The sequence below is a fragment of the Corvus brachyrhynchos genome, unplaced genomic scaffold (genome assembly GCF_000691975.1).
Source record: "Corvus brachyrhynchos isolate BGI_N302 unplaced genomic scaffold, ASM69197v1 scaffold101, whole genome shotgun sequence".
In the NCBI taxonomy this organism is placed as follows: domain Eukaryota; kingdom Metazoa; phylum Chordata; class Aves; order Passeriformes; family Corvidae; genus Corvus; species Corvus brachyrhynchos.
In genome coordinates, this window is record NW_008237239.1 from 3,735,288 (window position 1) to 3,750,009 (window position 14,722).

The following is a 14,722-nucleotide window of genomic DNA, read 5'->3' on the forward strand; positions in this document are numbered from 1 at the left end:
CGGGGCCGTGAGGGGACCGGGGCCGGGAGGGGGCCGCGCCCTGGCAGGGCCCAGTCCCAGAACGCCGCCCGGAGGGTAAAAATAGCGAGCAAGAAGCGGGAGAGGTCGCCCAAACAGCGCCAGGGACTCGGGAGGGCCGAGCTGCTACCGGCTCTGCGCCATGATACCCCACTGAGTCTGTTTCCTGCTTCAAAGCAGGGCACATAAGGGCTTGGAAATTCCCGGGTTTCGTGCTTCCCGTTGTCCTGTTCAATAACACGAATTTGAGTTTGTTTCCTGCTTGAGTGTTTTGAAGCAGCTGACGTAAATCGCTGTGAAATTCCCAGTTTCCTCACTTCCCGGGTGGCAAAAGGAGCAGCCCCAGGGGTGCCCCTCGGCTCGGGAGAGCTGCTCGGGCTGCAGCTCCTGAGTATATCGAAGGCACTGCCTTCTGCTCCTTCCAGCTCCAATTGCCACTGACAATGTGACACCGAAAATGAGCTGGTTTTTCCTGACAGCCTTAAAGAAGGATTAATGCAGGATTAAACTTTATTCCACGACATGCATTCTGTATTTATGATCTGCAAATGGATACTGAGCAAAGTGTGACTTGAAGGTGTTGGTTGCATTTTTCCATAAAAATGCAATATAAATACTGAATGTTCTTAAAGCATTTGTTACCTCCTGAGTGTTGCTGTACTACCTGTACTCACCGCCCTGCATTTTCCTTGAAGTCTACAATTATTTAGCTTTGGCTTTAGGTTTGGGGGGGGTTTTGTTTTGTTTTTGTTGTTTTTTTTCATTTTTAATCGTATATTACAATCAAAATAATTCAATAGCAAACTATTTCAAATAATATTTTAAGTAGCATCAGTTCTTTTATTCAGTTATTCTATAGTGAAACAATGGTGTCAATAAAAATAGAGGAATCAGGATTACTATGGTTTTCTTGCGCTGAAGACAAAAATCTACTTATCTCCGAGCCATCTGCTCTTTTAGGATGTTCCTTGTGCATGCCCACCTTTTATTTCTGTAGAGTCATAGTTAAACTGTACGTAAACTATAAAAATAAGTTTCTCTTTTCTATGTTTATCTGTTATGCTTTTGCATGGAAAAAGAAAGTTCTAGAGCAAGGCGCTTTAAGTTTTAAGCTGAGCCTTACATTTCACTCTAATCTGAATAGCAAGCATATGAAAACATCATTAGTGGGTAATTGGCTTCTTGAGTCTTACTGTTTCCATAGCAAATCCCTCATTTAGAAAGTATAAAACCAAGTGTGTCATCAGTTTTCATGAGTGAAATACATAAGGAAAATGCAGCCTTCATGAGAACTATTTTGCCAGCAAGCATAACCAAGCTAGGGAAGTGCTGCCTGGGACAGGTCTGAGTCTTGCATAGTTTCTACTGTGTTGTTGGGGGCTTAGGGAGGGGTTTGGGGTTTTTTCCTAAGATAACTACCTGATTTTTTCCTCAGTTGTTGCTGATATTACTTACTCTGTGCTGAGTACAATGTGGTTTCTTGGCAGTCTACAAAGCATCTACAGCTAATTGCCAAACTGTACAAGCTCAGCGGGCGTTTTGACTTAGCACAAGCCTAGGTAACACTTTTTTTTCTCTTGATGTTTTATGATACATGAAGGATTTAGTTCAAAGAAAAATCATACAGTGCTAAGTGATCCATTACCATGCCTGGCATTGCTGCAATAATTATGCTCTGGAAACAAAATGTCCTTCAAATCTCGGGTCATTATGGTTCTTTCAGCATTAAGTCTTCTGCAGTTGGTACAAAGTACAAGTGGTACAGACAAAATTTAACTATATTAATCGCTTTTGTACCAATGCTTATTCATGCTACATTTGCTTGCCAGTTAAGAGAGTATCCCACATAGGTTAAAAAGCTGACTTTAATTAAAGACAGCATCAATCAAAGGATAAGCACTTGCTCACCTATGTTGAGACTGTACAGCATTGGCAAATGCAGCTGCTTAGATTTCTCCAGGAAAACAGTATGTTTATCAAATAAATAGTTTTGAATTGTTGGAAATTAAGAAGTAGCTTTGTGCAAGAAGGTTTGGTGTTGGAGGAGGTGCTTTCATCTTAAAATACTTGTTCTCCAGCTCAAAATCTTCCCTTCTGAGATACAGTGAAACTAGAAATGACAGATACTTGAATCAAATACTATTTAAACAATAAGCAGATGGGGAATCAACTCTTAAGCAGTTAGCTGCCAACTAAACAGAAATAAAATTACATAAAAATAGCATGCAAGTTTTAATACCTGGCTGAGTTATTTCAGTTATTCCCAATATATTCCTTAAGAGCTGACCACTGTAAGTACCCAGTTATAAATCTAGTAGCACATATATTCACATCTTCTTCCAAACAGCTGCCTTTACTTTGGCCACAACATTTTTGTTAAGGTAAATGTCTCTCTCGCCATGGGTTCATGGTGCATGACACTGTTGAAACATGACCCATGCTGTCATTCTTCCTTTTTGTATCCCAGATGTGTCAGTGATGGGTGGTACCTAAGGAAGAACCCACAAAGCCTATACTTCCTCTAGTTTGAGATTTTTCTGTATTTTATTGCCAATCACCACATACACACAAATGTTTTAAATTAGGCTGTGAAGTGAAAGGGTTATAAGATTGCCTAGAGACTCAACAGGTTTTCTAGCCAACAGTGCTGAATAAAGTCCATTGCTAGAACCATTGCCAAGAAATTCTTTCACACAGGCCATGAAAAGACCACCCCGGTCTCTCAATTCAGGACTCTCTAGGGCACTAATCAGCTGGAGGCTGGCTGTACTATTATGGATGTTTGACATGTGAATCATGTTGATCAGGCTTCTCCCCTCATCTCCTCTCTGAAGTGCAGCAAGTGAAATGTGAAGAGAAGGAGGTCAGATCCACTCTGGCTGTATCAGCCTGCCTCATTCCATCTGGGAAGTTTAGTGCAGGGAAGAGTGGACACCATCTCTGTGTGGGTTTTGTTCTCTGGAGTGTTCTGTAAGCAGACATGAGTTGAATAACAATGATCTTGGCCACTGCCATCTTTTTCCAGGGGATTCATACAGTGTGGAGGTTGCAGAGAGGTGTATGGTTACAGACTCCACAGAACAGATTTCCTCATGGCATGCTAATCCAGTGAAGCCCTGAGGTGAAATCAGCAGGGGCCAGGAACAAGACACTCCCTGCTGTCACAGTAGAGCAGAAATGCTAGGTCTGTTAATTCTGAACTCAGTACTAGGCCAGCTCTACAGGTAGATTCACAGGTGTACTGCATTGCCTTCACACTTCGAAAAATATGGCAACTGAAGAAATTCTTGGGGAGAGGGAAATTGCCTGAGTATTGTCCTGCCATCCATGCCTGCTCCACCCCATCCAGTAGTGCCTGGCAGCTCGGGGAAAGGAGGGTGAGAGGAAAGCTGAACCAAAGAGAATAGCACTGGAGGAAATACCTGTCTGCCCTCTACTGATGTAAGTCTTAAGCAGTGCTACAAAATTACTGTAAATGAAAGCTGCACCCCCTGCCTGAAGCTGTGTAAAGAAGAAACAAGGACTTAACAGATTTATTTTCTGTTGTTTTGGGTGATGTTTTCAACAGAGCACATTAAACTTTTTGCAATAACACACCACTAGCATCAAAGGTATTGTCCTTTAAACAAAGCAAGAACTGGGGAGAAATGAAATATCTTTTATTAGTTCAGCTGGTGTATGTCACCACTGGAAATAAAAACAGTGTCCCAGCTCTGAGAACATGACCTTGAGAAGACTTCATGTGCCCAAAATCATCTTTATTTTTCCAGCCATATCAGCTGGTTAGTAAAAGGTATTGCTTCTCCCAATAAATCTTGCCTTATTGCCTTAGACCATTGTAACTGCAACATTATCAAATTAGCAAGTAAAACAAGCGTAACCAGACTTTCCTGTACAGAAATAATCTCAGTTCTCAAAAATGTATTATGAAAATGTATAAAGTAAACAGCATGAAAAGGTTTCTGTGTATCTTACATTGCTGAATTTCCATTGCACTGCCTGGTGAGAGACCTGTGAATCTGCCGGTGCACCCTGAGTGCTGGGGCCCTGGTACAAGACAACAATAATTTCAGTCATGGAGGGTAGCAGGGAGCTGATGTCACTGTCACTTTTTTCAGTCAACCAGAAACCAATTATCCCTGGCTGACAGGCCAAATTAAATCATTGGGTAGAAGGAGATGCCAGCTATTCTCCCCTAGATTAGGTAATTGGGGCTTTATTACAGTCAGACCTGGTGCTGTGTGTGGAGCCACAGAATACACCTAAGAGCCATTCTGGTCTGTCTCTCTCTCTCTCCATCCTTTCCATAAGCATTAATGTATTTTTAATCCCCGAGAAAAGTAGTTGCATTTTACATTAAAACTGCTAATCTTTTTATGCATGTAATATTAATAGATCCTTCTATCTATCCAAGTTTATAGAGAACATGAAGTTAGGAATTTTGCCATGAAAGGTGACAGCTTTCCACTGATTTAAAACTTGAGATCCCAGGTTTTTTATCTAGTACTCTTGCAAGGATATAGGAAGTATTTAGCTTATACTTCTTTGAAACTTAAGAGCAAGTTTGACATAGTATTAGGCTGATATACTGAGGGGCTGCCTAGTTCACTGTATGGATTGTCTGGAGCTGAAGAAATGAGGCACTAAGGTGTCAAGGTCCACTCCTGTTCAGGTTAGGACCTAGCTGTGGTCCTCCAAGATCTTCAGGAATGTAGTGCTTGCAATGACACAAGGAAGAGCTACTGAACTAGCTAGTTCATTTAAATTACCAAGTTTAAAAGCTTCTTACATTGCCCAGTAGAAAGCAGAATTTGGTACACAGGTTAAGATACAACTACATGTGCCTGTAGAAACCTGGGTGTACAATGTGATCAGTAGTTTTTGTTTACGAGAAAAAAAATACGTTTGCTATTGAAGGCTTTTCAGAAGTAGAGTATAATGCATAGAAGTTTCTGAATGGGGTAAAAAAATGGAAGGCTGATGATGGTAATTTGTTGGAAGGTTAGCACATGAAGCTGACAAATTACCAGCAGCTATTAAGCCTTTGTGCCTTCAGATAATATCTGCTGTGTAATTATAAGGACAGCTAGAAGCACTCAGATAGGCCTATCAGGTCAGTGTTTATCAAGGCTTCCCAGAGCTCTTCTCCTTCCCTTTGTGATGAACCTCGACATGGTTACAGTTGTCAGGGAATCAAACTCCATCTCTCTGCTAGAGAGGCAGGGCACTTCAAGGTGTAGGAGAGATTAAAATGCTATTCTGCACCCTCCTAGATCACTATCCATGTAATTTGTTGATGCTGTTTGTTTTGAATTATAAAGTCAAAAGTATGTCTAATCTACAACGCATTTTTCCCCAGAGACACAACTGCAGAAACTGAAGGATGCTCTAGCGTTAGATGAGCATTTTAACTGTCATTGTTTATTTGTCTGGATTTACATGCTCTGTGATGTATTGCCCATTTACTCACAGTCTGGATAAAAGGCTGCAGTTATGAAGCTTACTAGTCTTGTGTAACTGTTAGAAACAAACAGTACATAATGAAAGCATTATATCTGTTTCTGGAGCAACACTATAGTGTGAGAATTTCAGGACCCTGTTTTCTTTTAGGTGACATTCATTATCTGTTCTCTTAATTACATTTGAATAGTAATTACAACATTTTCCCAGGAAAGTATAATTAGGTTCTGATATCAAGAGGCAGACTACAAGTAAATTAATTAGGCTTTGAGGCCACTATTAAAAACCTGGAGCAAGACAAACGTGCCTCCAGTCAAAAAAGCAAGCACACAGCACACAGCACAGAAAAGGTGTTTTAACCAAAAAAATAAGGAAATCCAGAATTAATTCTGCGTTGTTAGCAATCCAGTGCACATAAACAGCCAGCTTGTACAACAGGCTTGTACAAGAAATGGCTACAGGTAAGTTATTTTTAAGGAATAACACTAACCAAAAGAAAAACCCTAACAACAATTCAATGACAACTGAGTTAGTAAAATATCTGTGTAAATGCAGTAGCAGGAGAAGAACTTCTTGTGGCCATTCCAAAGGAAGCATAACCCTATGAAATCCTGTAATAATCACCTTGTAACAATGACCTTCCCAAATGAAAAAATGAACCAAACCAACATGCTGCCTGGGGTGTCACTGGAGCTAAACCCCTTTCAGTGAATTTCAGTACAGTATGATTGGTTGTACATGTCTCTTTTGGTGTAGTTTGTCGCTATCCCAAGAGTAATGTTCTTTGGAAAGAAGCATTCATTTCCAAAACAGCTGAGGGGGAGAACCAGTTTGTGATAATTTTCCTTTATTAGGCAAAACTGACAGAGTACTGTAACCCTTCAAAAGGCTACTTGCTTTCCTTCTGGAGGAGTTATGCTTGTTCATCCTTTTTTGTAGCTGAATTTTATGCCACCCATCCGTTTTCCAACCTCAGCCACAACAACCATGGGTGCTTTTAATGCTGTTGGGCTCTGCAGCTGACAGGAACTTGGGTGCCTTTACATGCTAAAGATCTGTTACTGCTTTTCTTCTGAGTGTTTTTTAAATTCTGTTTCCACTAGTGCATGTTATTTGAATCAAGACATTGAGAAGAGACTTCAAAGTAAATCTGGGAGTGAGATTACCTTCTTCTTATTTTTCTTTTTCTGAACTAAACCACAGATTGAAATCTTTAATATTTGTTTATTACCTTGAAAATATGTGATATCAGAAGTGGCTTGGATTAGTTGAAAGGTTTGGTTGGAGGAATCATAATTTATGCTTCAAACTTTTCAAAACACCTTAAAATTATTTAACTTGTTCAAAGGAAAAAAAAAATAGCAAGAAGGTTATACCTTTTAAAATTGCCAAAACTTTTTTTTCAGCAATTTTTAAGTAATATATGCTTTAAAAAAACCCCACAACTACACACACACACAACACACAGAGAAATAAAGTGCAAAACCTTACCCTCTTCCTTCTGAAATGCTTCAAAAATTTCTGACCAGCTCCACTTCAAAGACAAGGTGGTTTGTCTAACTTTGAATTTCTGCTCAGTGTTTGGAAAAGAGCTCTCACATTCAAGTGGTATAGAGTACAAAACAATTGTACTTAATTTTGCTCGTGATAAATGTGAGTGGATAAATGCACCTATTATTGCTGCAGAACATGTAAAATTTGCATCAATTTGGCCAGATAGAAAATTTTTCTTTCTTGTCTTGAACTACAAGTATAAAACCTATTTTCAGAATCACTGTGGCTTCTGACACATAGAAAATAGGGTCCTAAGGAAATGCCAAACTGTTAGAGAGTCACATTGAGTGAGCACAAATAGTGCAGCCTACTAGACTCGTTATTTCCATAGCTTCTTAGGGAGGGAAGAGCAAATACAGTCCATCCTGGATGTCCAGCCTTCAGAAAGTGAATTCTATTTCTTGAACAGTTGTGATTGCCATGTCAGAATGGAATTTGGTATAATTCTTGTGGGTTATTGGTTTCCCAGCTTATTTAAAGACACTGTTATACAAGGACATGTTATATTAATCTACTTCATCAAATTAATACTGAAGTCTGACTTTGCTGCTGCAGGAGTCGAGGGGGGTCAAGGTTAACATGGCTCATGTTTATCTATTCTTCAGTAGTCAGATGCTGCCACAGACTGTTTCATTCACTCCAATTAATCTTATTTTGGAAGAGTGAGCTGTATGAGCTCTGTCTTTAGACTACGGTTCATTTAGGAACTTCCAGGGCTACATTTTTGAAAGAGCTCAGCATTTGCTGTTCTTCAGGCATGTGACTCATGCCCGTAGGTTTAGCTGGGGACTAAAAGTCTTTCAAAAGTGCTATGGGGATGTGAAGCTCCTCATCACTCTGTCACACCAGTGGGTAACATCCTCAATTCTGAGTGCAGTTGAAAGCTAAGAGAAAATCTTACCCTGCCAGCATGAGGAGCTGCTGCAACACATACAGGACATGCTGCTGTGGGGATTTCTTGGGTTTTACTGCGAATATGTCTTTTTTAAACAACTTGCTTATAGTTGAGGCACTGAAGATGCAGTTTCTGACAAGAAAATCATGTTTCTGTGATAATTATAATTACATTAGAACTGCTGGCTTAGAAATTCTTGTACCCCAGAAACTCTCAGATTTAGAATTCTTAGTCCCACAAAACTATGTTTGGTGAATGTTGGTGTTAAAGTCAAAACTGGGTGTGAAGAACCAGACCCTCAGCAGCTGAGCGCAACAAGGGCTTTCACCCAGGCTTTCAGTGTATTGGAAGAAGTTACTACAAAGATGCCATAAAAAAAAAGAAGAAAAAACATGAAAAAGACTTGATATCCAGGAAAATGGAAAGTACTGCATGAAGTTCAACATATGCAAAGATCTCAGCTTGCCCACACACAAAAATTAGGATGCTGTTCAGCAACAAACTACCTGATGATTTGAGGGACTTTCTGGATACTTGAAGAATATAAGTCAATTACAGTAGGATGTCTCCTCCTTCCCCCTTTCACATCCAACATGATGCTTAGAGGCCAAACTGTGCCACCTCCACCCAGGGGGTGTTTTCCTTTCACTGGTATGGGAACATGATGACATCACATACATCATCACCAGGTCAGCATCACCACCAGTGGTTGAACTAGGTGTGAGATAATCCAAATCAGCACAAGTTCAGAAGTCAGAATATTTCATTTTACCTTGTGAACAATGTAATTCAAACTGACAAACTTTCAGGATTTAGTTCAATACAAAACTGCAGCCTTTGAGAAAGGCATTGGCATTAAGATGAATGCTGTCTTACCCAATCCTAGCAGAAACTTGAAATCCCTTTGGGGCACCCATCGCTGCTTATTGTTCCCATAATGTTATCTAATACTTTAACACAGAGGCCAACATTCCCAAGAGGAATTCAGTGCTTGCCAGGATCCACACCGAAACACTTCAGAGATGCCTACAGGGAAATTTTGCTTTGCACTTTCTGGAAGTCACATCCTTTAACTGAAAACCTGCAAATCCAGGAGATCCAAATCGTCAGATACTTTTCAAAACCTTGTCACACTCAGTAGACAATGACTGAATATAGAAGAGGGAAACAAAAATTATCAGGAATATTAGAGATCATGAAAAATTAAGAAACTTCTGTATTTGCCTGTTACAAAAGTTACTTTTTGAGTATTATGGTGTTTTGCATTGCAAATTTCACTACCTTAAAATGATTTATCACTGTAAGTACAGTGAAACAAAAACAGCCCAGTGCTTGGCCTGTGAAACCATGTGCGTTGCCACCTTTCTCTATTTGCAAAGACCAAAATTCAAACAACAGTTTTAGAAGCATCTCCTCCTTCCCAGCCTCTCCATATGACTGTGATCATCATCCTGCCCTGTCCCTAGGACAATTACAGTGTTTACTAGAAGTAAACAAAGTGTGTGGTAAAATCAAGCATCTTTGGTTACTAATCCTGCCTTCCTGAGTCTTGCTCTTTCTCCTCCTCTACACTGTTGCCTTCTGGAATTGTTGGGTCTGAATTCCACTTTGTATTGATCAGGTGAAATCATGCTACAAACCTGTGTAAATCTTTTCCAAATATCTTTGAAACTGTGGCTGAACTACACAACTATGTCTTCTGTAACAGATTTGATTTTCAATTTAATTCCAATACTTTCATGTTTAGGTCTTTCTGGTTTGTAGTATGAGTTACCTCACACTGAAGAAAATTAAAAAGAGAATTAGAAGAGGATTTGTAAGACTGTTAACATGTCTAGTCTGCTGAAGTGAAAAGCATAGAGGGAAAAATAGATGTACAACCCATTTAGATCTTAATATAATTTTTGTAAGCTTTTAATATTATAATTATATAATTATTAATTATATAATCTTAATATAAGCTTTTGTAAAAACACCATTTGCCTCATTTTCTCAAGCACTCCTATAACCTTGACACTCCCAGGAAGTTTATTGGTACAGACAGAAGCTTCCTGATTAGATGGTTCATTAGCAGCAAGGTACAGAATACTAATTGCCAATTTTCATCTGCATTGACAAAACCTGACCTAGCATTAATTTGATTGAAATTGCTTCCCTGGTGATGCCTCTTGCTTCCCTGCTTCCCTGATCCCTGCTTCCCAGCCACACACAATGTGATAAAAACATGTTACTTCACAAAAGTTCATCAAAGATAAGTGAATCACACACATTATTGACTTCTGCAGCTCCCAGGGGAATCCTGTCCTGCCTTACACAGCACTTTGTTTTGCCTACCTAAGTGTGAAATACTCAGGAGAGACTTCATATGAAAACCAAACCAGGTTTTACTGCTCCCACCATTTCTATCACATCCAAAATTAGATATATCTGAGCAAATCAGCTTGACACTCCTGCAATCTTTGGTTAAATTTGTATTTTAGGTTGGCAAGTAGAAATCCCTCATTACTCAGTAGGAAAGTGGTTAGCTACCATGAGAATCAAAAAAGTAGTCATAATTTCAAAAAATGTATTACATTTAAGGAAGCAATATGCTTTGCAGGTCTTGCAAAATAATTTTACATTTCCAGCTAAAGACTTTAAGTTTCATAAAACCATTAATACTCTGAAAATGGACAGAACTGGAAGCTTGTGCTCTGGCGCTTTACTCCAGCAGAGAAAGAAATAACAGGAGCAAAGCAAGAGTTCAAAACCCCAAATATTTTTACACCCTAATAAAAATGAAAAGAAAGCTCAAAATAAGTAACATTTATAGACTAAGAAGTTAAATATAGTCATAAAATATTTGTCTGTGGAAAAGTATGGGCCAAAGGAGGTTCCCATTCTCTCTTGCCCAATTCTTGTAGGTGGTTAACTTTGCCAATGTTCTTGTTGCAAGGAGCCTAATTAAAATGCAAATAGAACTATAGTGGTTTTGTTAATGAGGTGAACAGCTTCCTCTTACAATACAACTCTCTATCTACAAGACCTTTTAGCCATCCCTTATTCATATCGGTTTATCCATTGCCTTGGTTTGTCCATTCATAATTACCCAAAGTGCAACAAGCCAACGAAAAAAAAACTATCTGTGAGCTGTTTAATGAAGAGGTACATAAAGTACCATAAACAGGAAGATGATCTGGATGATTTGGTCAGGTCGATTATTCTAGGAAACACCATCATTCTGAGTTTTCAATAAATACTTCAGAATGTATTTTAATGCCCAAACCGTGATGTCAGACCAGAGTGACTTCACGCTTTAATGCTCCATAGTTTTCATAAATGAAGCTCTCTCATTGGTGAACTGGGAACACCAGTGAAATTTAGAATCCCAGTTTCATTTCTGATGAAATTCAGCAACAACTTAAGAGAAGATGTACACAAGAAGCACCGTTGAATACTAGTAAGAAAATCAAAGACCCTAGGAATAATGGACTATTTTATAAATAGAAGCTTTCTGCAGTCGGTAAACAAAATTTGGGACTGAGCTAATATAGGCTGGAGCTTGTGCAGGAAATCTAATGATATATTCAGAGAATCACAGGAATATATGGTGGGAAGGGGCCACCTGCTGAAAGCACATCTAGTTTGAGCGGGTCGCAAAGGGCCACTGTCCAGCTGAGTTCTGTGTATCCAGAACCTCGCTAGGGCAAATGTTATCTTTAGCTCAGTCACTCTTCCACTCTTCCATGAAATCACCCACCTGTTCCTGACTATTATCAGTGCCTTACTTGCCAGTGAACAAAGGGATTTAATAAAAGCTTCAGGTTAGTCAGCATCAGGCATTTTGTAAACTCGCATCTTCCACTTGCATCTTTTACACTTTACATGAATTACTTAACTATTCTAATTTCTGTTCATTTTGTAGTTTACATTAAAACAAGCAAAACATTTTACAGACTGGAAAAGAAGAACCAATTACTTAGGAAAATCACCTGTAAATATATTTGATCTAAAAGGCACAGGATGGCACCAATAAAAATTGCACTTTAAATTGGAGCAACATTGAACAATCAGAAAACATGCCTAGCAGTGAGAGGCAGAAGATACACAATTAATTAGTACTGCTGTCATCTGAAACTTGAAAAAACGGCTTATATCAGGAAGCAAAAGATGCTAGATAACGAAATTAGTTGGACAGAGTTGCAATTAAATGTTTTAGAAGAGATAACACTGACTAGTGTAGTCTGATACCACACCACTATGTTATTATTGCACGGAAGCAACCAGAACAGAGAAGGCAGCACTTAAGTGAAAGCAAATGACAACACAAACCCCTTTTCCCTGAGAAAATGGCATAGCCTCTGACTTTTATGACTACAGAATAATCTCATCAAAGCTAAGCTCTACTGAGAAAGCATGGAAATTACATTTAGATGTTATGTTTCATCACGTACAAATGATATGCATGCAGAAATTCAAACCTCCTCCTGTAGGCAACTTCAAGGAATTAGGGCAGTGATAAGTTAATTTAGTTTATTCCCCATTAAATTCTGGGATATGAATAGCTCATGAAGAAGAAGAAACATTTGAAAAAAGGCATTGGGAAATGCAGAGCTAAGTTTCAAACAGCTCAAAAAAAGCAGCTCTTTTGGCTATTCTGAAAGTGATTATATTTTAATAACTTTCAAAAGGCCTAGGATGTGTTCATGCACTTGCTGTATGTTTTGTAATTACCAGAGAGTTACATGGCAGAGTATTTAATTCTAGTGTCAGTATATGTGTTAATACAATACATTTCAGTTCTCAAATTGGTGGCATATCCATATGTCTGAGAAGTGCTCAGTTTGCTTAGAGTACAGATTTTACAGGTACTTGTGCATTTTTCAGAAAAATATCCAGATTTAGTAGATGTGACTTTTCTTGCAGTACTTACCATATATTCCTCAGAATTTAAAACTTTGTATTTGCTAAAATTTGGGGTCTATCTTTCTGAATACTCACAGGATTTCTTTTTTAAATTGATTAGTATATGAATTCAGAAAATATTATTGTTCTAAGTAAGTTATATAGTGACAAATTTAAATAATAACGCACTTGAAGCAGGCAATCAGCACTGAGCTAAACTGCATAATTTAGTCCAGCAAAAGAATTCCCAAATGACAGAGTGGTATTTTCATGCTCACGTTGTAATGATTATATCTCTTACTGGATAATTTCAAACAGAAACTAAGTAGACAGATGGCAAGGAGAGGAAAACATCCAAACAACTATAAATGTACATATAAAAGAAAGTGGATTAGAAATTGAAAGAGCTGAAAACTACAATTAGCCATTTAATTGTATTTAACTTGATAGTTATCTGAGTACTTTCCACTAGGACCCCTGTTCATCATAATGCTCACAGACCATGACATTTGGCCAGGAAATTCAGCCTGGGTTGCCATCAGAGAGACCAGAGCTGGTGAACAGAGTAGGGAGGCTCAGGGGAGTGTGAGAGTGGAGGCTTCCTGGGAAGCAGATGATAGAGCTGCTGGTGCCAGGAGAAGGAAGAGAGGGTCTGGAAAGATGTGCCACAAGGTCAGCAGTGGGTGAGTGCAGCTACACATGAATGGGATGGGAGAGAAGGAGGAGCTTTGCTGCAGGAGACATTTTAAAATTAATCAGTTCACTGAGCTTAATGAGTGATGTGAAAGTACCTACCTATTATAAACAGCTTTAGTGGATTCATGTTGGCATCAACAGTCTGCTCCCTACTCATCTGAGGCCTTCAGCATATGCTTGACTTTCAGCTTGTACTTTGTTCAGTTAAGCATACATGTAATGTTAAACTCATTATCAAAGGCTTCCTGAACTGGGGATTAACATTCTGCTGAAGTGGGAAGCACAAACACAACACCAAATGTATTGAGTGTTACCTCTTTGACAGTAACATAACGTAGCAATGACCAAGCAGATTTTTCAGGCTGTTCCTGGGCTTGGGAACGCCTGGATTCTCACTGAGGCAAGAAGGGCAAGTGCCAAGAGCCAAGGCCCAGGAGGATTGGTAGAGGTGAATGTGATGGAAGGAGGAGATTCACTGCCAAATAGGCAGCTCATCTCTGTCTTGGCCTCAGAGCCAGAATGGCGCTGTGGCAATCATTGCTGTGGCACAGCTTCCCCACAGTGGACACACAAACTGGGTGTGTGAGGTGCCAGAGGGCCAGAGTTTGTACTGGATCATGGGATGAATCCTGGGGCTGCTGCTGCCTGCCCACACCTTCCCTTCTGCTAGACCAGGACAAGGATTTTATCTGTGAACACAGTTGTGATCCGTGGATGAGGCACGCTGAGACAACGCTGGGCACAAACAGGACATTCCCTGTGCCGTGCCGGGGTGAGGAGCCGCCGTGGCAGCTGGGGGAAGCGCACCGAGACCGCGGAGGGGGTACCCCACCCCCTGCCGCCATCCCCTTCTCTTATCGATCCTGCTATGACACCTCCTGGTCCTGCAAGTGATCGGCTCCTCCATGAGCAGTGCAAGATTATAACACAGCCCGATGAAGCTCAGAGGTCCTGCGCCAGTTGCCAGGAGTGTGCCTTTTAGTGAATCCAGTGTAAACAATAACTACAAAACAAAAAAAAAAAAAATAATACTGAGGAAGAGAACAGGCTAATATCTAACTACTATCTAAAAAGATTGAGAATGGGGATGTTTCGCCTTTTCACTTCATGTGCTATTGGTGTAAGATAGCAGAAAAAACTCAGAAAGCAGAAGTGTTCGTGAGCTGACTGTGCGAGGAAACGTCAAGTGCTCGCGCTGTGGGTGAGGAGGAGCGC